Source organism: Tiliqua scincoides, chromosome 3, assembly GCF_035046505.1.
Source record: "Tiliqua scincoides isolate rTilSci1 chromosome 3, rTilSci1.hap2, whole genome shotgun sequence".
Taxonomy (NCBI): domain Eukaryota; kingdom Metazoa; phylum Chordata; class Lepidosauria; order Squamata; family Scincidae; genus Tiliqua; species Tiliqua scincoides.
The window spans coordinates 168829042-168855099 of NC_089823.1; the positions used below are offsets into that span (position 1 = coordinate 168829042).

At 41.4% G+C, this 26058-nt stretch overlaps 1 protein-coding gene across 1 annotated transcript in view; it reads right to left on the bottom strand.

The window, feature by feature from the left end:
- Positions 1-22018, bottom strand: part of MGMT (O-6-methylguanine-DNA methyltransferase) — a 229596-nt gene extending 207578 nt beyond the window's left edge. The window contains exon 1 of the mRNA XM_066620619.1: positions 21936-22018. The gene's annotated coding sequence lies outside the window, so the exon portion shown is untranslated. The remainder of the gene's footprint in view (positions 1-21935) is intronic.
- Between the last annotated feature and the right edge of the window lie 4040 nt (positions 22019-26058).

Below are 26058 nucleotides of genomic sequence, written 5' to 3' on the forward strand. Positions count from 1 at the left end.
CAAGTTGTACACTGTTTAAAGTGAAAATTTCACCACTGCACTGCTTTCCCAGATTTTTGATGCAATGCAGAATATAATTAAAATTTTAGCAGCAAAATACAGAAAAATACAGAAAACTGGTTTTTGAAGCTGTTACATAATTATTGCATATTGTGTTAAGATACAATATGTTAAATTGCGGTCTGTATGGACTCTGCCTACTCTATTTGAATACAGTATAATTACTAAAGAGAGAGCTTAAGACCAAGACGTTAAAAGCTAACAGTGGGCCAGGTCAGGCTATACAGACGTGTGCCACTTAACAAAGGGGATACGTTCTCCAATCCCAGTTGTTATGTGATTAGGTTGTTGTGAGCATTCAGCCCAGTCTGGTGCCTCTGTTGTGTAAACAGATACACCCTGCCAGACACTCTGCAGTACAGGCTACTGGAGACTCTTCTTTGCATTAAGAGCCTCTTCTTTGTTGTGCAAACAGACACTCTTGTGCAGGCTATGGGAGACCTGATTGCTTCATTAAGAGACTCTTTGTTGTGCTTTGACCACCTTGGTATATGCAGTCCATCATTAAGTGGAGCACTTTATCCCCAAGGTGGCCTCACATAATAAGAGACATATGCACACATACTATGCACATCCTGGACACCCCCCCCCTTTCCTGGAGAGTCCAGGAACAGCCTGCTTTATTGGGAGAGGAGTATGAGCCACCACACAATTATGGGAAATGGCGCAAACTCTCTCAGAAGCAGGGGAACTAGGTTGCGCACAAGGCATGAGTGCATGTCTCTTATCGCATGGGGATAGGGCATCATCAGAAGTGGCCAAGAAGTGGGCAACTGAAAGTCAAGCATATGTCAAAGATTTACCTATGAAAAATTATGTTTGCAATAAAAACTTCTATGATAGGTGAGCTTGCCCTACCAGTTTCCAGTTTTAGCAACTTAACAAAATACATAGTCTAAACAAGGTCACTGAAAAAAATCAGTGCAAAGTTTAGCTTCATTTTGTTTGCTGGAGGTCTTTATTTGCTAAGTCAGACACATGTACAGAGAGTATTCTCAGATCTTAATTAGGGGGTGGGGATGTTGAATCCTTAACAAGAAGTGGACTTCTCCCAAGTGCTTTAGTTAAATGTGTGTTAAAAATAAAGAGCTTTGAGCAACCTGAATAGAAATTATATCCCCTTTCAATCACAATAACCCAATTTAATATAGGTAGTACAGACCTAGATTTCAAAGACAAAAAGGGGGTGGAGAAAGACATATTACTTTTAAAACTGATTGAGTCTTCCGTTTCTGATTGTTTAATTAAGCATACTTTTTAAAGAAAAGAGAATGATTTTCAAGGATGAATTTGCCATAGGGCTTTTTTCCCCTTCCTCTTTAAGGACAGGCCATTTTAATATCTATAGCAAGAATACCGATTGCATATAACCATGTAGGAACAAAAAAACCCTTTATACTTTTAAAATTTGTATTATATGATCAAGATTAACTGTACCTTCAGCAGAGGCTATGTTGAAGATACAAAGTACTGTACTATATACAATTTGCCCTTCTGAACAAGCCACAATTTTGAAATGCATTTAATAAAGGTAATAAATGCTTTTTCAAAAAAAAAAAAATTAAAACTCAATAATTCTCTGACTCTTACTGAACATTACAACACCACATATTAATCAGTATTTGTTTCTTTATGGTCAGACATCCATTTTCAAAAACCGTAAGTTCCAAATCACAACAGATCATAACTAAATATCTGGTACCCTGCACAAAATCTCTTACAGCCCTTATAATTCCATTATTTTGGGATTTCCAAATTGTGTAAAAGTTAGTAAAGATCCAAAGATCAATTCTATTATCATTTCTAGGAAACCCTTCTCTTTTAAAGACTTACCTTTATTTTCCTAACATCCCACCACCTCCACAAATCCCATTCCTACTTCTAAATGTTGCAGTCCCATTATAAGCCAAAACTATTTTAATGGCAAAGTACTTAAAGAAATGTATACTGATGTGCTCCATTGCCATAAATTTTGGCCCTGCCACATTATTTCCTTTTTTTTTTTTAACATACTACTGCAAACTGCCAAAAGAAAGGTTGCAAGAGCATACTGAAAGTCAGCAATAAGATATTAGCTCTCTTTCTGAAAGCATTATATACAGTGCTTTTGCAGTTTTGTTTTGTGGTTAAAGTTATAAGGCTTTTATTGCAAACAAGAACCTTTAAGGAAATTCGTGTTGCTGCCCTTGCCCCTTCCCTGCAAAGACTTATTTAGGGAGTAAATCTCCCTAAAAGTTTGAGCACCACTGCCTTAAGGATTATGTCCTTCATTCTAGGACATTCCAAACCTCAATTTTGTGGACTTACTTCTGATAGGCATGCATAGGATTGTGCCACTGAACAAGTCACATGGAGAGGTGCCCCCGCCCTGGAAAAAAAGCCCTCCACTCTTGCAGTGTGAATCTGGTTGAAATCTCAGGAAGAAAGGAGGAAGGCGAAAACCCCCAATCCTTTCCTTTGGAACAGCTAAGAATGTGCAAGAGTAGGATCAAGACAGCAGCAGTTCCTTTTGAGCTGAATGGCTTCAAACATGAGAGCTCCCCTCCTCCAACATGATGCTGTTGACCCTGCTGTTGCTGTATACGGTCAGCACTTCCAAGGGACCCATGGCATTATTTTTTTCCCAGGCAGGGAAAGGTGCCTCTCCAAACCATACATTCAATGACAGAATCCTATGCATGCCTATTCAGAAGTCAGTCACACTGTGGTCAATGAAGCTTACTCCCAGGAAGGGCATGGTGAGAGCAAGAGCAAAGGACTGGAACACTGACAGCTAATCAACGTGTCCCTCCAGGGCCTTGTGGAGGCAGCTTAATCTACTTTAATATTCTTGTTAGATTTTTTTTAAAAAAATTGAAACTGAAGTTTCTTTGTCTGCTTTTCTGAGTGTCTGTGCAAAGGGGTGTGGGCAGCTGCTTCATGACCATTCCTATGTGCCTCCTTTGGGACATAATCCTATGTCCACTTGTTCAGAAGTGGTGCCCAAGGCATGGCTGGGGCCTTGCTCCTGTGCAAGTAGGGCTGCTCTCCATGCATGCTGACAGTCTACAAATAGCATGGGAATCCTGTTATTACTTGCAGGACCAGGAAGTTTAAAACCCCCAGAAGGGCAAACCCCATCCCTGTCCTCTGACAAATGCTGCTGGGATACATGCAGACACAGGAAGTTTGCCAAAGAATGAGTTAACAGTGCCAGAAAAGGGACTACCACAGTTTTTCCCATGAAGAAATCCCCAAGTTCGAGTGACTGTGTGGTTGCAAATCTCAATTGTGTTGAAACTGATAAATATATTTTCCCATGGATTAATTGCAGGTTTGGTCTCAGTATAGCTTTCTACCCTTGAGATGACAAGCAGGAGCGTTTGGTTTCCACCCATGCTTAAGGAAGCAACTTCTTTCTTAGACAGGGATGTCGACTTCCAGTCACAGGAATACACACCACGAAGACATTTTCTCCTCACACCCTAATGTGATTAGGCAACCCAGTCCAGAAAGTTCTCCTAACTCAACGGCCACAATTTTTGACGTGATCTATGCAAATGCTCCTCTGGCCTGTCCACACAAGCAATACAGAATTCTACTCTTACATTACCCCTTTTATGTGCATTTTGAAAGAAACAGAAACGAACCTTGGTTTCAGACAATTGAGAGCAAAACTCAGTAAGGAATCATAATTTTTCCTTAGCCATTTGGTTGGCTAGAATGTCATGGACGCTTTAACAATTCACACAGCCAGACACAGCTCCAAGAGCTGTGTTATTTGCCAAACTGGTTGAAGTTGAGTGCATTCTCTGCTTGGCGGATCAAGAAATGATGTTGGAATCTTTCAAAGCAAGCTACAGCCATCCTTCACAGCTGAACATTAGAAGAGTCTTAGGTAGCCGCTTAGAGAGATCCCAACATGAACTCAGTAAAAATGGCTGAAATCAGAATACAATTTCATTCTCTATTTTTTAAAAAAACGTACTGTTACAAAAAAAAAAATCTCTCATCTTCCCGATTCCTCGTATCGTCACATAAACAGATTTTTCTGAAGATATTCTGCTTCTATCTCCTGCTTCACACTTTTGGCTTCCATTTTAGTTTTAAAAAAAGTAGGATTCATAAGGTTCTGCCTACTCTCCCTGGTGGAAAAAGCCAAAGCAAAGCTTAAAAAAAAATATCAGCAAGCACTGCGGTTTCTACAGGGAAGATTGTTCCTCTCTATACTATCTACTCAAACGGATTTTTTTTTAAACCATAGGACATTGTTTAGGCAATCAAAGGCACTTATAGGCATGATTCAGATGTAATACTGACTATAGTTTCAGGTAAAATAACAAACTGTGCTTCAGAGAGAACTAGTGATGCACGGTAAGCCTGGTAGTTATGGTATAGGATGCTTACCTGAAATGTAAACAGCACAGTCCATCTCTGAATGTTTAACTTGAGTATGGTTCTCACAAACAGTTTGCTGAGATTTGGCTGCATGCCGCAATGTTCTCATTACAGCAGAACAATGTTGATAGATTTGAATGAAGTCTTTGCCTTCAGACCACAGGAAAAAAAATCATTCCTGTGTGCTTTTTAAAAAATCAGTTTGTCTTGCTTTGTAACACACAGGCTCTATCATTGCTTCAAGCTCAGAGATCGCATATATAAGCATATATAAGTAGATAGCTATATTTGTCAGAGTACTACTTGCACACACACATACTAGAAAGCAAGTATTCACACCAGCTCTCCTTATATTTCTTGTTCTTCATTTCGAAACCAGTTTTGGTGCATTAACACATGTGACTAGCAAGTAGTAATATTTTAAGTTAGTAGTCTAATAGCATTAAAGGTTTAAGACACCTTATTTAAGGCTATCTTCCGGTTCACATCAAGAGGTCAAATTCCCAGAGAAAATCATTTCGCAGCAGTTTTTAGATGAACACACACACTGTGACGTCAATAGCAAGTATGTTGCCTTACGAAGGCCACAGTACATCATCCGATAGTCATGCGATGAGGTGAGATCACTTGTGAGCGAAATTGTGATTGCAGTGCCATTGGCTAACTGCTGGGGGTATATTGTATATGATAGATGTATAAGATGGCCTATTATAAAACGGATGTTTTGAACCCACCAATGAATTGTTTCCAAAGAGAAATGTATGTGTCTCAAGGAGGGAACCCCAGATTGTAATAAAAGTCAGCTGAAGGGGGCGTTACAGGCTTCTCCACACTTGCAATGCTCACAGTCTCCTTTGGGGCTTCTCTTCTCCCCACTTCTGGTGCAAGCAGTCTCCTTTGAGGCTTTTTCCTTCCCACTTCTGATGCTTGCAGTCTCCTTTGGAGATGTGGATGGATTTACCACCTTTTGCTGATGGATTACAATAAAGGCCTGGATTTGATCACTTTTGTCTATTGAGTTTGCTTTGGAACCTGGGATTACCGTGCAACATCTGAGATCTCTTGTAACATCTAGGATCCCTTGTAACATCTTGGTTTTTGCACCTTGCAACACTAGGAATCACAGAAGGGAATTGGAGCACATAAAGGGGAGAAAAATCATGCAAAACTTGTTCATGGAGATGTCAAATCATAGTTTGGTGGTGAGTATGAACTGGTTCACAAAGCAATGATATGTGGTGGCATATTACAAGTCAAATTGGGCAATTTCAAAATTGTAATTAATTTTTTTCCAATGACATACACCAGAAAGCAGACTATCTAATATAAATTTATTTATTTTATTTATTTATTGGGTACAAAAACTAACCTAAAATTAATAGGCAAACAGATTTCAGTATCTACTTTTTCTTTTAAAATTTAGACAATATAAAAGTGATTCCCACAGAGTTGTCTTGTATTGAAAAATTTACAAGTATTCCAATAAAAGTGAATTGCAAATGAATGCTTCGGATTTGGATGAAGATAAGTTAGACATCATTTAAGTAAGCTTCATTTAATTTTTTCATATTAACATATTTCAGACTGAACCCTCTTGGCTATTGAAAACAAAATCATGCTCTTCATATAGCATGTCATATTAGTTTTCACACACTGTGTTCAAAAGAATGTACTCTCAAGTAAAAGTGCATTGGACTGCAGCTTAAATATAAATCAAACATGCTAAATCATTCTTATGTAACACCAATGCTTTTAGAAAGATCTCTTTGGTTAGGATTTTTGTCAAATTCTGTTGTGTCCTGGACTCTCCACTGCATTTGGGGAATGATGTTGGAATTTGCTTGTCTTTGTGGTTTTTGTATTCTCAGCGAACATTTCTCCTACTTTGTGTGGAGTGCACAAAGTAGTAAAGCATTGTTTTGCATTTTTCCGTGACCGGTTGCAAATTGCAAATGGTGACAATATTGTGTAATAATGCATTTAAAGATTTGACACCCACTAAAGAAATGTCACGCAGGCAACAGTTAGTCAGAATTCAATTTGGATTTCTGGGCACAAAAAGTCTACACCAGCACTTCCTAAAATGTCCTAAAAGCAAAGTCAATCGCAAATATTCCAGATTACCAATCGCAAGTGGATTAAGGCATATAGAAAAGGTCACTGGTCTGGGAGACGGGGAGGCCCCTAGTACCATCAGGAACTTCATGACTCACCACAGAGAACAAGGTGGGCTGTGGCACTGCAAAGTTTGGGAAACCCTGCTCTACACTATCACTCCTGAACATGAAAGTCCCTTTCACAAGTAGAGAGATAACAAAGGACTATTTTGTAAAAGTTAAAATTTCAATAAAAATATTTTCAAGTCTGCGGAGGCTGGCCTAACATAGCACCCCTTATCTCCATCAGGGTGCTATGTATAGACTCTGTGGGAGTCAAAGCAGGAATCAACAAGTGGTTCTGGCTTCCTCATGAGAAATATGATTCCCTGTTCCAGCTCTCCCTGATTACCAGGGCAGCAAGGAGGCAAGAAGGGCAGAGAAATGAGGCACAGTTGGAAGTGAAGAGTATAAGAGATCAGTCAGTAAAGTGCCAGTAAGAAGAGAGGTAGGGCCAAGCTAGTAGAGAGCTCCAGGTTGTACCTAGGGAGATGACTCTACAAAGCTGCCTGATAGAGAGAAGACAGACCAAGGTGATTCAACCCCCTCCCTGCTCAGAGACCATGAGGCACCCAGAGAGGACCAAAAGCTAGGTTAGACCCTTTCTCAGTAACACAAAATAAACAGAAAAATTAACAAAATTATATATATATAATTTTATTTGTTTGTTTGTTTATATATATACATATATATGTACACACACATATGTATATATACATATACAGACTGCAAACCACCTGATTTGTGAATGTCCCAAAATTGCCAATACCAACTATAAACTAAGACACGATGATGTTGTGCGACTTATACACTGGGCCTTATGCCAAAAATATGGCTTCGACACATCTGAAAAAGCTTGGCAACATCAGCCAGAGAAAGTCCTGGAAAACGAGAAGGTCAAAATCTTATGGGACTTTAGAATCGAAACGGACCGATGTGTTGAGGCTAATACGTCCGATATCACATTAATTGACCACAATTCCCGACTCGTGACATTCATCGCCATTGCCATCCCTTCCTAAATTAAACATAAATTTACTTTCTGATAGCTCAGTCCCAATGTTACTGTCCTGTCCTCTGCAAACAGGGTGATCACTTCCCTCCTTTTCTTCCAAACACCATTATATACTTGAAACTGGTCAACATATTCCACCCCTAAGAGAAGAGCCATTAAAACCAATCCATAAGACTTGTTCAACATTTTTCAGTATATTAAAACAGGGTCAAATCTCTATATTCATGCACAGTACAAAGAAAACATGCTATAGTTAACACAAAAGTTTAAATACGTATATGCTGAAAGATTATCTTTCTGCAAAGAGAAGCTACAATACAGAACACTTGATACTGTTTAATTTTAGTATTCAAATAAAAGCTATTATTACATCAATCCAGGCTATGAATAAAATTCCATATGAAAACATTTAAAGTACATTAGATTTTTGGTCAAGATGAAAAGACTAAAAAACCCAAGCAATCTATTCTAATTGGGTTCCCATGGTAACTGTACAATTGGGTTTTTCAATGTAACATCCCAAAGGCCCAATGCACACTTGTAAAATATACTTCAAACAGCCTGAATTGTTTTTACATTACAGCACTCCCAGGAAGATCAATTACTATACATCCCCACCCTAACTATTAGTGGCAGGAGATGTTAACACTATTGGCCATATTAACATATGTCATGCAAGAACCACCATGTATCCCCATAATTATTTAAAAACTAAGCTGCGCACATTGAGGAATCTAAACGTGTTTTAATATATAAAGTCAATACTAGTTGTCATGTTTACCAAATGCAAGAAATCAACCCCAAACATATACCAAGCAATTTTGCTTTTTATATTGATTTCAAGGATAAACAGAATCAATCATTAATAATTACATTATAAGATGACCCTAAGGGTTAATCATATTCTTAGAGACTCTCACTATGGAATTATCAACAAACAGTAAACTGAGATAACTGAAAAGAATTCAAATCCACATTTTAAATATTAATGACACAACATAAAACAAAGCATATCCACTAACACGGGACTGTTTTATTTGCAGTAATTACAGCAGAAATCTTTTTATCCTTTCTATTTAAAACTGCTTCTACCAGCCAGCTACAATTTCAGAGTGCAACAGCTTAGGCAATAAGTCACAAGCCACATAAGGGAACAATATATTTGTACTTGCACCATGTTTATCCCACTGAATGCAACCCTTGTTCCACAGGAACTCCCACTGCACTGCTCCTAAAGAAGTTCCTGGAAATTTTTTGATAATTTCCTGGTTTCCCAATCTGTCCTTCAAGCTAGGTCACTGGCTTTGGTCCTGCTGCTGCCTAGAGATCAATATAGTCAACCATAGATTACTGATTCTGCATCAGATTGTCTGCCCTTCATTTGCAATGTGAGTGGCCAACTGATAGGCCTTCACAGAACTTTCCTAACTGGTTCCCTTATTTTTAGCAGGGAGATTTAAAATACATGAGAACAAACAATGGTTTTGTCATTCCTCAAGAACATGTGGCATGTTTCTATATGCTAGAAACCATAATGTTTGTGTCATTAAGTGTTGCCATATTTCTAGCATTGAATTCCAAATGATGCCATCCAGCAGCCTCATGCAGACACTGAACTAGAAGTGAGATATGCTTGAACTCACAGAGGAGTTCACAGAGTCCAAGGACATCTTGTTCAGTGTCTACATAAGGCTGCTGGATGGCTTCATATGAGATTCAATGCTAGAAATATGACAAAACATAAGACACAAACTAGGGATGGACCTCAACAAGTGGGAAACCCTGGCCTCTGAGCGGCCCGCTTGGAGGCAGGCTGTGCAGCATGGCCTTTCCCAGTTTGAAGAGACACTTTGCCAACAGTCTGAGGCTAAGAGGCAAAGAAGGAAGGCCCATAGCCAGGGAGACAGACCAGGGACAGACTGCACTTGCTCCCGGTGTGGAAGGGATTGTCACTCCCGGATTGGCCTTTTCAGCCACACTAGACGCTGTGCCAGAACCACCTTTCAGAGCGCGATACCATAGTCTTTCGAGACTGAAGGTTGCCAATACAATACAATACATTCATTATTGTCTTTCAAGAATACTTCAAGGTATTTTATACCTACAAATCCTAAAAGTCTTGGTACCAAAGTAACCAAAAGGATAACAATTCCCTGATGTTCCTTCACTACTGGCACGATCAATAGTGAGTGCCTCTTAATATCATTCATATGCCCTATTCAACAGTAAGAACACACACATAAGCATTCTGCTAGGAATCAGTGTATAGGACGTGAGTCAGCTCATAGAGGTTTGAAGGATTTGATAGCCTTTATATTATTCTCCATTTAATTATAAATGACTGGGTTATTTATGACTGGGTTATATAAAGTCATTTTGAGTAGCCTGTGGAATGGGCCAAGGTACACAATCACCAGCAGAGACAGCAAGACAATGACTTCAGTAACTACAGACATTTGAGAAGAGAAAAAAAATCAAGGTAGCTGACAATCAGTTCAAACCAATAAAATTCCCACCAGTATTAAAATATCCAAATGAGGAGCAAGAGCTTCAGTTGCAAATTATGACATATTTCTACTTGCTTTGGCTTCCCTTTGTTACCAATTACACTTTCAACTCTATTAGGCTTAAGGTATTGGTAATCTGGAATCCTGGAAAACAGCAGTTACCTCATTCCCAGATGTTACCAAACTATACCATCCATACACTCTGCAATTAACTGTAGCCATTGGATTTCATTATGTTCCAATAGTTTTCAGAGTGTTTAACACAGTACTTTGAGAAGAGGAAAAAAAAAAAGAAATCGAGTAGTCCCACTATCATTCTCCTATATTGTCAAATAACTTTTCTAGTCAACAGTAATGAAAGCCTTATGGAATATGGCTAGATCAAACCCTCCAGATTTCCAGATGATCTGCAGCCATGGACAGCACAAACTGTAGCCATTCAATTCAAGCACCCAACAAATATAAGAACATAAAATAAGAACTCTGTGTGCATCTTGCCATATGACAATAAATGCAATCTTTCAGTTTGCAAAAAACTGGGCAAAAAATTCCACAGGTGCCACGGAGTCTTGCTTTTTGGGAGCCTAAGCCCAGTGGCAATATCCTGAGTGTAGAAAAAGAGTACAAAATATTACATAAACGTAGACCTGTTGCTAGAGGCAGCCACTGAGGCAGCCATGCCAAGGGAACGTGTGCTGCATCCTGCAATGGGGGGATGCAGTCATGAAGGCCTCCTCAAAGTAAGGTAATGTATGTTTCCTTACTTGGGGCTGCATTGTGGCTGCATCAGAGCAGGAAAGTTAGATAGGGTTGGGTCCTAAGTTACTTATAAGAGTCTTTGAACCAATCCTTTACAAAAGCTGTATCTCAATAATTATGGAAAAAGTACTTCACCTCCTCAGGCTAACAATGTTAAAATCAGAGGTCTACTGTTATGTATGCAAATTATGCAGGATCAAAATCCTGCATAACTGATTGGCCCAGACTTATGGCTGGCCAATTGGGTGATGGATCGAAATCCTACCATCCGATTGGCTCTCTAGTTAATGTTTCGATTGCACCAATCATGGGGAGTCTGGGTGGAGCTAAAGGCTATAAAAGCCAGGGGTGTTTGCCTTGTGTCAGATTCATTGCCAGGTCCTGTTTTGAAGATGGAATAAACATATTGAGCTGTTATCTCTATGCCTTCCTTTATTCGCATGGAATGGACCCACTATATAACACTACAGTAGCTGATTACCTTAAAGGTTTAAAACACATGCAAAATGCTCTTATTTACATAAAATGTTCATTATTGGCCAGTGACATTACTTACTGGTAGGGTTACCAGAAACAAAGGGGGACAGAGTGCCTACCTTTAACTATTGTACAGAAGAGGGAATTTTGGCAAGTGCAGCTTTTTAAACCCTTCCATGTTGAGCTGCACCCACCAAAATTCCCTCTTGTATACAATGGTTAAAGGTATAGGTACTCCGTCCCCCTTTTTATCTGGTAGCCCTACTTATTAGACTTCTTATAAGTAACTCTAGCATTCTAAACCAGGGGTGTCCAAACTTTTTGGCAGGAGGGCCACATCATCTCTCTGACACCGTGTTGGGGGCCAAATTTACATTTCAAATTTGAATAAATTTACATAAATGAATATATTAGAGATGGAACTTGTATGAATGAATGAAGGTCTGGCAATAGCTCAAGGCCTATAAAAATCCTTGCACAAAGCAAGGCTAGCCTTTCCTTCACTGCCACTGCTACATCACAGATGTGAAACAGCAAGCAGTGGAGGAAACCCTTGTCCCACAGCTCATGCAAGAGGTCAAACAGTCATCTTCACACTGAGAGCAGTTGCGTCAGGCCAGCATGGGCTCCAGCAAGTCTCCAGAGGGCCAGATGCTCATTGGAGACTGGGAGCTCCCTGCGGGCCAGATTGTGAGCCCCTGAGGGCCGCAAGTGGCCCCCGGGCCGGGGTTTGGGCACCCCTGTTCTAAACTTGATACTATAAATGATCATCTATGCAAGTCTTTTAAAGGGGTCTTCTTCAAGCACAGGAAAGAATAACCAGGAAATAACCAGGAAAGTTATTCAAGAACATCAAATTACTAGTGAGGACCATAAATAAATGCTGAAGCAGTACCTTGCATCTGAATGTGCTAAGTACTAAAGATAATTATTTCATCGCTTGCATTTTACACTGATTGATCTAAATCTCAGTAAGACCATTTAAATATCATTATAATGGCAACTGATTAGTCAGCACCATCATTTACAAGGTAACATTAGATCTGTTATTTACTTACAAGAACTGAATGAAGGAACAGGGCTTGCTCACACACTGAATACTCAAATCATGCTAAGACAGTATATGACAGTGTGTGTGTGTGCGCGCGCGCATGTATATATATTGAATTATTGAATGTATACATATACATATAAAAAATAAAAATTCCATCCATAGTCACCATGAATACTGACAAACTATGGATTATACCAAAGTCACATTAGTTTATGTGGTTTTCACAGACAAAATTAAATACACAATGCTAAATTCATTGTTTTTGAAAGTCCAAAAGAGCAAGATGCTCAATCAATACACCCAAGGATTTAGTGGAGCTTAGGGTCTACCATGCATAGCAAGCATCTTGAATCAGAGCTTAAATGCTATTACTGGAGTCCATCCATTTAGAGTTGTGCACAATGAAGCTTTGGGCAACTACTAACATTCAAGAAAACTCAGCAAAATGGTTCTCAGTAACAGGCTGCTAAGGGCAGGTCTCATGGCAGTTGCAGGAAGATCCATAGTCCTCATCCTGGGCCCAACACACACACCTATGCCAGATCTGGTGTAGATCTGAGTAGGCCAATAGGGGACCAGGGAGTGGCAGAGGAAAAAATTTTGTAAAAATTTTGCTCTCCTGGCCAGCCTGATCCTCGGATGGCTTGTGGGATAAAGCAGAAGCTGTGTTAGCATCCCTCAATCACACGAGTCAGCCTTGGATAGGATTGGGCCCCTAGAGCTTGGTCTATCAACCTCAGTACTATATACAATGGCTTTCCATATTACAGACATGTCTTTCACAACCTTTCCCGGAGGCAGCTATGATCGAAGCTAAGGCCTTCTAGAAGCAAAGCAGGAATTCTGAGTTACTGCCCCACCCCATGTTACAGTCCTTTCTTATATGGAGACATGAATTCCCATCTGTACTGAAACAAATGGGGACATACACTTAGAGCAGGGGTGTCCAAACATTTTGGCAGGAGAGCCATATCATCTCTCTGACACTGTGTCGGGGGCCGGAAAAAAAATAATTAATTTACAATTTAAAATTTGAATAAATTTACATACATGAATATATTAGAGATGGAACATATGAATGAATGAAGGTCTTGCCATAACTCAAGGCCTATAAAAGGTCTTGCACAAAGCAAGGCCAGCCTTTCCTTCTCTGCCGATGCTGCATCACAAACATAAACAGCAAGCAGTGGAGGGAGCACTCGTCCCACAGCCCACACAAGAGGCTGAACAGTTGACCATCATGCTGAGAGCAGTTGTGTCGGGCCAGTGTGGGCTCCTGCTAGTCTCCGGAGGGCCATAGGCTTATTGGAGACTGGGGGCCCCTGCGGGCCGGATTGGGAGTCCTTGAGGGCCGTAAGTGGCCCCAGGGCTGGGGTTTGGGCACCCCTGGTATAATCAATGGCATCCTATACATGTGGAAGTTAGAATGCTGGATCTGGCCAGTTATTTAAGTAGCCAGAATCAGAAACATACTAAACAAGTACAGGCGAGCACTGCTCTGTGACGCTCCGACCAGAAAAGGGCTGCATATGCAATGACGCCGCTGGTCCCTGCAACCCCCCGCCCCAAGTCTCTGACATCAAAGGGAGCTCTGCTCCCTTTGCCTCCAGAAGCTTTTCTGAGCCCCATTCTGAGCCTCGCAGAGGCAGCGCGCAACTGCTCTGTGAGGCTCAGAAAAGCTTCCTCTGCGAGGCCTCCAGAGGCGAGGGGGGCACAGCTTCCCCTAGTCTTTGAAGGCATCCTACAGCATCAAACCTCGCTTGACAATAGGGGTGCCAGACCGCATCCCTGTCGCTAAGTGAAGCATGACTGTTCAATTTGTGTCTTTCACATTTGGAGGAGCTTTTTTTCCCTCTCTGTGCAAGACTTAAGGACAAAGGGCATTGCCCTGTACAGTTAGACTGCTGGTCCATATAGGTCAGTATTGTTAACACTCACTTGAATCAGTTCTCAGACCGGAGTTTTCCCCAGTTTTATCTGGAGTTGCCATGGATTGAAAGAACTTAAACAAAAGCCCTATCATGGGTCTTTCTAAGCTTTAGTATAAGGCCACAGCATTTTATTCTAAGTTCCTTCAAAGTGATGCAAGTATTTTTTGCACTATCATCTCCTAGTTTATCCTAATTTATGCATAGCAATAGATCACACATATAGTTAGTAGTAGTAGTAGTAGTAGTAGTAGTAGTAGTAGTAGTAGTAGTAACTTCATTGTCATTGTGCTACAGCACAATGAAATTTATGCACCTTTGAGATACAAGCATAAATATATACTACAATTCCAACAATCACACTCTACACACTCACCCACACATTCTATACAACATGCATCATAATATAAAAACAGTATAACAGACCATAAAGTCCAGGAGCATGGTAACAACTATATCACCTTATTCAACGTAATTATGGCTGTGGGATAAAAACTGTTCAGGAGTTGTGTGGTGCGTGCTGTAATAGTTCTGCATCGTCTACCCGAAGGCAACAGTTCAAAGAATTGATGAGCCGGATGGAAGGGGCTCTCAGAATACTATGTGACTTCTGCAGACAGCGAGATGTATAGATGTCCTCCAAAGCTGGTAGATGAAGGTTGATGATGTGCTGCGCGATCTTAATAATTCTCTCTAGTTTAAAAGTTTGTACGATCAAAGTAACTGAGAAACATGACTAGTTCCTCTCCCTATTGCATACATTTCACCCCTCAAAAATTGAAGTGGTTGTCTAACATCTCTGCTATATTATTTCTGCAGTCCAGATATCTTAAGAACAGTCAGTGAACTAGAGAACTGCACAATCTGTCAATAAAGTAAGCTTATTTTGAACTACTGTCCATATGACTCAATTTGTCAGTAAAAACTGCCACCAGCGCTGTGCTTGCAGAAAAATGTCCATAAATGCATTATTGCGACTGGCAGATCGATGTCTATAATAAAAACAAATAGATTTAACAAGTGCTTGCTTTTACGAGTCATGCTATTGGTAGAATGTGCATTCAGTTTCACCCTTCGACTTATGGGAATGGGCAATACAGACTGCATTGGATACTTTGCTGACTACACAAGTGTTACAAACAGGAAATTATTCTAACACGGGAAATCTTTAAAAGTACATGATGCATTCATAAACACAGTTTAGAATTTATACCTTTCACACATATCACAAAACAATCTGTAGATTTCTCCAAAACATGTAAATTCATCACTAATAATGGGCAGCAATTTCTTTCCAGCAAAACACTGAAACTCGCTATAGAACAGCTGCATCATGCCCAGAATGGCTCACTACTCTTGAGAATGGTGCAGAAAAAAGCCGTATTTCTGTTCCCATGAGATTATGATTCAGCTCTGATCTAATTGAGAGAAACCACCATTGTACAACCTGAGGTTTTAACATTCAACATGTGTCTTAGGGTGTCATCTTTTCCGCTAGTAGTCTCTAGGGTAGTATAAGGAGTAGTTACGCATTGTTCAAACAAGGCAACGTTCTTAACTGTACAATCACATATACAATAATGTTAACAAGAACTATTTCTCCAGAACTACATAATTAATTTAGGCTAAAAATGCACCTATTACAGTGCTGCTGTTTGCAAGTGGAAATTAATGTGTTTCCTAAACTTGAATTTTTAAGAACGCTGTTGAACACGTCCCTTGTTTGCACTGGTAGCATTCTATCTAAAGCTTCTCAACAAACAAGCTTCCTTATGCATTTGCAGGTCAGGCCCCAGTGTTTTGTGTTTAAGCAAGCCCTGATAGCCTTCCCAGTGGGCATGAGCTTCTCCTTCAGGCTACTATCGCTTTAGTGATGCCATTAACTGATTCTCTACATACGTTAAGCATTAAACAGTGGTGACAAGTTAATTACAGAGTTATCAGGAGATAAAGTAGCCACGGTAACACAAGTTACAGTATAACTACTATAGCTTCCTATAGAGCATCTGTGCAGTTGCTGCATAAGTGGTGTAATTAACTTGTCATGGATCAGGCTGCAGAGAAAAGTTGCTGACGCCAGCTTGCAGCACACCTACCTGGACTCATAAGCTACACAAAAACCTTTAAAAATATGTATTTATTTTGAATCAGGACTAGTGTGAAACCAGGATCCATTAACAGACAAGAGCCTCAGAGCTTCTGGCTAGCAGCTAAAGATAATGAGTAAATATGGAATGTAGGGATGAAAAAGTCCCAGGGATCCAGCTGTCTGGGCATCAGTAACTGCAACACTGGCATTTAAAAATGTTTAAGTATTTTTAAGCATTCTACTGGGCAAGTTCTTAAAAAAATCTGGCACTGCTGAAAAATTTCTCAGCCCATGCCTACATTTTGCAACTGGCATCTTCAAAGCTAACTGGTGAGACAAAGACTAAGGTATACTGCTACTCAAATGAGCCTAAAGGAGGTATGTATTCCACCCCCTCATTCACATGCAAGAGGACAGCAAATACTTTCACTTCAAAAACAAAATTACAATTCTGCATTATGCACTAACTCACAGACCTAGTTAACTTACTAGAGTTAAAATAAGCCAGGATATAAAATCATAGTTTGTTCCAAGGATATTGAATGGGTGGTAACCAACTGAACAGCATGGGATGTGGTAGGGAAAGGAAAATTTTCTGCCACTGTCTTCATTTATTCCAAAGTGGTAACCAAGCTGGTGAGATATGAAATGATCTGATGAAAATCTTAAGCAGAATCTTGAGCAGTATCTAACTATAAAAATAGGGAGTGTGAAACAAGTATCAAAAGAGCTAGGAATAATACTTAGCATTTATCTAGCACTTTCTAAGTGTGCAAAGTGCACGTATTAGTATCATGTAATCCTTACAAGAACTCTGTAAAATAAGTATGGTTCCCACATTGCAACCAGTCCAGGGCTAAGGCTGAGAGGGCATGACTTCCTTGAGGCTACAGAAATATGCACATAAGGAAACAAGTTCCACTGACCTCAGTGGGTTTCATTCTAAACAGACATATAGGATTGTGCTGCAGACCTATCTAGTAAGTTTGAGGCAGAGATGAGATTCATTCAGTCCAAGGAAGTTCTGAGTTTCAGCTCAGCCTTTTAACCACTACACCTCATCAGTTCTTACCAAGAAGAAAACCAGTTTTGAATGTTCCCTTGTATGTCAGTAAAAAACTGGTAGGTAGGGTGGGCTACAACCACACTTGTTGATGTGCAAGCTTTTTCTCTGCAGGGAATTTTTATGTACAGCTGCACTCAAAAGTGACAGACTTCAACTGTCGTATGATGTGATTTACAGCCCAACCCTATGCATGTATACTCAGATGCAAATCCCATTGAATTCAATGAGATTTACTCCCCTATAAATGTGTATAGTAGTCACACAGCCCAGCTATCCACACTGTCCTGGGATTAAGTCCCACTGACTCTAAAAGGACTTATGTCTGAGCAGATATGCATAGGATTAGGCTGTCAGTCTCCTGTTTATGTAATCCAGACCAGCTCCCCTATACAAGCAGACTAGGTAACCAGCACAACTACAGGCAAGGCTATATCCCTATGCAAATTATGCTTGCTACTCCACAACCCTTAGTGCTGCTAAACCCCAGCAAGAGACCAGTGATGCTCATCCTCACCACACTGAGGCCTCTTGCCCCAAGGCCATGTCAGAATGAGAGAACACCTCTCACAAGAGCACTTCCCCAGGCAAAGTGACAAGACCTTCGATAGCACAATGGACAAGCATTAGAAGGAAGCTAAGGGAGGGAAGGGCTCTGTCATCTTGATAAACAGGGAGAAAGGTTCATTACAGGGAGAGCACAGCTGAGCAGTATTTGTAACTCACCTAGGGGTGGGAACTGGGGCTTTGCCCAAGAAGGGGCAAACCAAGAGGGCATCATAACTCAAGACAGGCCTGCAATGAGAAGGCTGGAGGGAGCTACTCCTGAGGGTAGCCCTTAGCCTTCTAACAAGGAGGACTGGCTTGTGCTTTGTTCTGTGAGTGGAACACACCAAGTCAGTGGAGGACTTGGGTGAGCTGACTCCCTCCCCACAGAGTAAGTAAAGACTCAGCCTATTGGGGTCAACAAAACACCTTACAATGATATGACTGACATACCATTCTCTCCAGACTGGCAGAATGGGCAGCAAAATGGCAGAGACGCTTCAATGTCAGTAAGTGTTAAGTCATGCACATTGGGGCAAAAAATCAAAACTTCAAATATAGGCTGATGGGTTCTGAGCTGTCTGTGACAGAACAGGAGAGAGATCTTGGGGTGGTGGTGGACAGGTCGATGAAAGTGTCGACCCAATGTGCGGCGGCAGTAAAGAAGGCCAATTCTATGCTTGGGATCATTAGAAAAGGTATTGAGAACAAACATATTACAATGCTGTTGTACAAATCAATATTATAATCATATTATAATGCTGTTGTACAAATCAATGGTAAGGCCACCCTGGAGTATTGTGTCCAGTTCTGGTCGCTGCATCTCAAAAAAGACACAGTGGAAATGGAAAAGGTGCAAAGGAGAGCAACTAAGATGACTACTGGGCTGGGGCACCTTCCTCATGAGGAAAGGCTACAGCGTTTGGGCCTCTTCAGCCTAGAAAAGAGGCGCCTGAGGGGGGACATGATTGAGACATATAAAATTATGCAGGGGATTGACAGAGTGGATAGAGAGATGCTCTTTACACTCTCACATAACACCAGAACCTGGGGACATGCACTAAAATTGAGTGTTGGGAGAGTTAGAACAGACAAAAGAAAATATTTCTTTACTCAGCGTGTGCTTGGTCTGTGGAACTCCTTGCCACAGGATGTGGTGATGGCATCTGGCCTGGATTCCTTTAAAAGGGGATTGGACAAGTTTCTGGAGGAAAAATCCATTATGGGTTACAAGCCATGATGTGTATGTGCAACCTCCTGATTTATAAATGGGCTATGTCAGAATGCCAGATGCAAGGGAGGGCACCAGGATGAGGTCTCTTGCTATTTGGTGGGCTGCTGTGAGATACAGGAAGCTGAACTAGATGGGCCTATGGCCTGATCCAGTGGGGCTGTTCTTATGTTCTTATGATATGAGTGTTTTGCTATTACTCCATAACAGTTTACTCCAACTAAACTACTAAAGGGGAAAAAAAACATTAAGGTCAATACGTAAGAGAGGCAGGTTTGAGTCCCGACTTTCATCTCAGAATTTAAGCTTTGTTTACAACTCTGGATCAAACCAGAAAATGATAGCAGCATGATAGCCTGATTTTTACATCAAAAGGAGTGTGTAGGTAAGGAGAGAGATTCAGCAGGCTTCTCATGCACATCTCTCAATGTAAAAATCAGATCCTTTTAAATATTAACAGTGTGAATGTGAACAAAACAAATGCATCTGTTTTGATTAGTTTGACTCCCCCCCTTCACATAAACATAGCTGTGGAGAACCTAAGCACCATTCCTAAGGTGTGCTAATACAAAAGGGGCTGTGCAACTTAGCAGTTACCTGCTTTTCCTTTCTGGAGAAGGCAAATAACTATATTTGAAAAAGAGTACTAATACAGAAATATGACCACCGAACTTAAATTGCTGGCATTGCCAGAGCATAAAACTACTTGCAGCTTAGGGATTTACTGTTTTCATTACACCACTACCATGCCATGAGAAACACCTGTGCCAGAAGCAACACGTCTACAAAGCCAGGCTTTCGGACAGGTGGAACCAATTTCAGTAGGGGCATGTTGTATACGTTTTGTTTTCAGGAAGAAAAAAGCCCTGCAGAATACTCACCAGACTGATGAGGAAGAGAGACAAGACCTTATAAAAAGCATGTTTGTTTTCTAAGCAACCCTGCTGGGCCTTTTTTTATTGCAGAGTCAACTTTGAGAGCCGTTCTTTAAGTACAGTTCTCCTTTTGAGGGTTCCCTCTTTGGAATGCCCCTGCTTGACACGACTCCCCTCCACTAGAGAAACGCACAGCATGTTACAAAACCACTGACTCCAGCAGAGCTAAGAAGAGAAAACAAACAAACCGAAAACCAACGGAAGCGCATGGGAAGGGGGGGATGGAATTGAAGGCAAACACTCTTTTAAAGATGCAATTTTCCACTCAGTTCAAAGAGAAGCTGTGGAAAGTCAAGAGAAAACTCGGGGTTGGACTTTCTCTCTGCTGCGCTTTCCCCTCAGTTGCCTGCCCCGGGAGACTTCAGTGAATTTCCGTTGAGGAAAGTAAAGTACTCAACTTATTTTTTTTTTAAGTCCTGTTTTATGCAAACTGCCTGTGCTGTACCCTAAACACTCCTCCCCGTCTCTGAAACCCTGAAATAAACAGGAAAAGATGCCTCAGCCATGCCAGGCACTTGCAAACAAATCTGGGCCAAGCACAGGGAAGAACGTCATGATGGGAAAAGGAAACAGAGGTGGGAAGTCTAAAGCAGTGTTTCTCAATGTCTGTCTTCCACCACACCACTTCACATGGTCCACCCCTTCAAAGTACCACTGGAAGTAACTGGCGACGACATCATCACCAGTAACTTCTGGGTTGGGAAGCCAGTTGCGAAACGACAAACGCCAGTGAAAGACTCAGGTGGATGGGAGGGCTTTTTCGAGAGCAGAAATGTTTTGGAGCTCTGCTCACTGAGCCAAGCCTCCTACTGCCATTTGTTGTGTCACAGGGTGGCAGGTGTCCCACAAGTATTATCAGACCTGGTAGTACCCGTACCACTGGTTGAGAAACACTGGTCTGAAGCAAACCAAACACAGGTTGCAGTCCTAGACACCTTTTCTGGAAGTAAGCCCCATTGAATACAACGATACTTCTGAGTAGAAAAGTATAGGGTCGGCTTTAAAAAGCAAAGATTGTAACAAATTTTGCCTTGCTCATATAGCTGCTGTGCTCTTGGTTTTGGAAAGGTACTTATCTATCTTCCACCAACCTCCCCCCCCCAATCCTTTGCTTTCAAGGCTTTCCTAAAAGCCTCTTGCCAAGCCTAGGAAGTGGCCTCCTTCCCAGGATCTTCCGGGGGGGGGGGGGCTTACTTACAGGCAGTCAAGTGGGGAGGGCGACCCTTTTTACAGGCAAAGCTCTTCAGCAGCTCTGGGCTGGAAGGAGAAGGAAAGGGCCCTCCAAAAAAATGTGCAGTAGTCCAGATCTCTGGTGTGAAAGGAGGGAGATGGGGGAGGCAACCAACGAATGCGAAACGAGCTAGAGGAACATGTTGGGGCTTGTTCTCTGCCTCCAAGCCACACAAGCTATTGCTCTGGGTCGATGCTCGTAGAGCGCGCCTGCAGGCTGGGAAAGAATGCGGGGCGGAGACTACAATGTTGCGATGCTCTGTTCTTTGCGCATGGCAAGGGGAAGGGGGACCCTGCCTCCGTCCCCGTGCCTTCCAGCAGCAGCTCTGCAGGAGTCCCCCGTTAAGCATTGCACACTTGGGGAAAGCATCGCCTTCCCACTGCAGTGGCACTCCGAGCCTCTGCGCAAAGGGCACAGCAGACCCAAGCTGCTGCCCAAGTGGCTCCTACTCAGGAGGAAGCCCCACTGACTCAGCGCGATTTGCTTTGGACTTCACCGCATGCATACCAGCTTCTGGGACTGTAGCTGTTTGTTCTCACGGTCTGTGGCTGGCCAGCACCAAGTGCAGGAAAAGTGCCCGATGGTGGAGAGGGGAGGGGAGGGACAGAGTGCGTGTTATGTAATGTAGGGGGAGTATGGGAGTTGTAGGCGAGAATGTGAAGAAACAGAAAGCTAAGCCACTCATTTCCAGTACTACAGACTATAAGCCCCAGCATGCTCCACGCTTCCATCTATTCCCCCAGCTCAGCAAGAGAACCTCCAGTTTGCTTTTACAGGTACAGTATATGCAAAGGATCTGGGCTGGGAAAGCCTGTATTTTTCCAGCCCCATTTGCTGCATCTTTATACCAAGCAAATGTAGGCAAGACTGTGCCTCTCTGAAAGCTCTGCACCCAAGCTACCTTGGATGGATAAGGAGATGCACTTAGAAAAGGAGGAAGCCCTTATACTGAGCTAGAAGCCATTGATCCAGCTCAGTATTGTGTTGTTGAAGCTTAGGGCACAATCCTAACCCACTTTCCAGCATCCACATAAGGGTAACTCATTGCCACAGGATGCGATGATGACAGCAGGCTTAGATGCCTTTAAAAGGGTATTGGACAGATTTCTGGAGGAGTAGACCATCATGGGTTACAAACCATGATGGGCATGTGCAACTGCCTGATTTTAAAAGTAGGCTACCTCAGAATGCTGGTTGCAGGGCTCTTGTTCCTTTGTGTGCTTCCTGAGGCATCTGGTGGGCCAATATGAGATAAAGGAAGCTGGACTAGATGAGCCTTTGGCTTGATCCAGAAGGGTTCAAATTCCTCTCTTGCCATCTGTACCTTTGTGAGTTTGTTGTTTCAAGTGCTCTGGGGAAAATTAAGATTTTTTCTATCACTTGGCAATCTGATTGGGGCAAGGCACACACTGTGCATTGACTGCTCCAAGAAGTGTTGCCACCTGTTTGTGACCTCTGTTCCTGCACCTCAAATGGCTGCCTACCTCTAGAAGTGTAACTGCTTATTCTTTTTGGTCATGAAAATAAGTGAAGGGGGAATTTCCACCTGCTTGATTTATGTATATCAACCAGCTGTTAAAGGCAGGGCCCAGTCCTATCCAATCTCCCAGCACCGGTGCAGCCCCAATGCAGTCCCAAGATGAGAGAACAAATGCTCTGTGACCTTGAGAAGGTCTCTGTGACTGCCTCCCACTCCCACAGTATGCAGTACATGCCCCACTAGCACAGCTGCACCGGCACTAGAAAGTTGAATAGGATTGGGCCCTTAGTGGCTAGTCCTATGCAGAAGTAGGCACACTATGCATGTCTCCTCAGAAGTAAGTCCCATTATAGTCAGTGGGGCTTACTCCTGGGTAACTGTGCATACAATTGTAGCCTAAGAACCCAATCCTATGCCAATAAAGGTATCTATCTATCCCAATCCTATGCATTTCTTCTCAGAAGTAAGTCCCCTTATAGTTAATGGGGCTTACTCCCAGGTAAATGTGGACAAGGTTACAGCCTGAGACTGCAATCTTAAGAGTAAACCCCACTAAACACAATGGGACTTCTCAGTAGACATGCATAGGATTGTGTTGCAAAGCCTATTAATTTCAGTGCCTTTCAGCACAATCCTATGCAAGTTTACCTAGATACAAGTTCCATTTTGTTCAGTTGAGCTTACTTCCAGGTAAAAGTACAGTATTTAGGATTGAAGCCTTTGGTGTGCCTAACTCTGAATAGGGTAGGACTGTACATGTGTGTGCAGATGGCAGATCTCAATTTCACCATGGGGGGAGGAAAGCAATCTGAGTGTTCACAGACACTGAGCAAATTCTAAGGCCCAACCCTTGTACTTTAAATGGGTTCCTCAGCTACAGTAAGCCCAGGTGCAAACAAAATACTGTGGAAGTATTTTGTGTGTGTGTGGTTTGGTCTATCTCTGTCTTTCTAAGAGTTTTAAGATTACCATTGGAGACCCTGCTGCCTGATCTGTCAATGTTGAAGATATAGCTGACTGGTGGTCTTTGTGATAGTAACACCACTACACAGTAATGAAATACCATCTTGAGAACAACTGCCGGGTTCTCAGCATTTTTAGATGAGCTTTACAGATTCTTTTATTAAATTATTAATATGTGTTATGCAGCTGTTAAGCCATTTGTGCCCAATGTTGTATATACACAATAGGAACCAAATGTGTACACCTGTGGACCGGGTAAAAATGGGTTAACTGTTTTTACACTGTTTTATGTTGTCTCACTATTTTAAAAATGAAAGATGATGATGATCATTATGAGTACATCAGAATGCTGTGGAAGCAGATGGTGTTATACAAATAACAAGAGCGTGTGCTCTGTGTTGTAAAGTATATCTGTAGTTCCTTGATTAGAATTCAGTAAACTAAAACACTTGCGTCACTGGTGTGCTTTAGGTTGCAATCCTGTACACTTACCTGAAAGTAAATTCCATTGAACTCAATGGGTCTGACTTTTGAGTGGACATGCGTAGGGCTGAGCTGTTAATACACTACTAGTATGCCTGCTTTGCAGTGACATGTTCAACAAGAGAACAACAGCTCAGAGGTTTTTTCAACATACAATGCAAACTTAGGCCTTCCACAATTGTACATTTAATGTTGTCCTGCTCTATCCTTTGCGTTTGGAGGCAACCTGACAAGCACACATCTAGCAAGTGAAGCTTTTTCTAGAGGAGAAAAAAAATGCAAAGCTACTATCATGTTATTATTGTGAGTTTGAGCTTGAAAAATTCTGCTTCATTTCTTTCTGCAGCAATGAATTCACTGGTACAAGCCAGTGCCACTTAGCTGCAGCTCCCTCCCCCCCCTCCCACATTCTACCATCCCCTCTCATACATAAGGGTAATGACAGTGGTCTACCATACAAAATTGTTGTAAGGGTAAATGGAAGGTAAACATGTGGGCATGTAGTAGAGGCTATTGTACATATACTTCACCCTCATCCTGTCCCTAGTTGAAAAGTCTCATCAAAGATTCTGTATACTTTAATGATTAATTCAGCACTTACTAGAGGTGACTTGGTTTTTCATTCACTTCACAATAATGGCATTTTTTTTCCTTTTGCTGAATACAGAAGGCCATGTTAATTTTTGCTTCATTAAAAAACACTGAGTTAGTAAATCAATGTTTAAAATCAATGATTAAAAGCACAGAATAGTTTATAACAATTGTTTTTGAAATTTAGCTAATAATTTACATCACTTAATATGCAATAGCTTTTTTTTTTTTCTCAAAGCGATCCATTAGGTAATAGATATGTGAAATAAATGTAGCAAGGAAACCACTTATTTCACAAGTCAGAATAAAGTGAAAGATGGCATACATCCTCTTACTGGATACATGTGCAGTTTGATCCTAAATGTGTTTTCTCTGAAATAAGTCCCATTCAGTTTTGCTATTTGACAAATATATAGCTATATAAACCAATGTTCTGGTTCACGCGGTCAGCTATGAGTGGCACTGAAATAGTGAGGTAGAATAACAGCAGGAGTCTTTCCTTCCACCATGCAGATGTCCTTTACATGAGTCCTCTGATTTAATGAACTATTTATTAGGGACAAGCTTACAATGGATTAAGCAGGAATTACAGTCAGTTCTCTTCATCCACTAGGGTTAGGTTCCTGGAAACCCTAGTGGATAGCGAATTCACAGATAATGAAACATTGATTCTATGGGATCTATGTGTTTAGGTACAAAGAATACTCTAGGAGAGAAAGGGGTACCATCAGAAGAATCATACAGAGACCCTCAGGAAGCCAGCAGAGCATAGCAGGAAGTGCAAAAATATCTCTGAATGCTGCAGAGACCTTCCCCAGGCTGCAGGGACCTTCAGAATGGCACCTGCAACTAATGCAAACACCTTTAAAATGACTGGTGGAAACTTCCACCAGTCATTTTTAAAGGAGTCCACCCTGGTCACAGACACCATTCTGAAGATACCTGCAGCCTCTGGAAGGTCTCTGCATAGAAGAGAGTGAGAACAGAGTTGCAGATAATGAGAGAAGGTAGCAATTCTGCCCCTTGCTGATAAGCAAATTCGCAGATAGAAAATTCACATATTTAAGAGAACTGACTGTATTGGAAATCTTCCTGGGGAAAAAATCAAGAAGA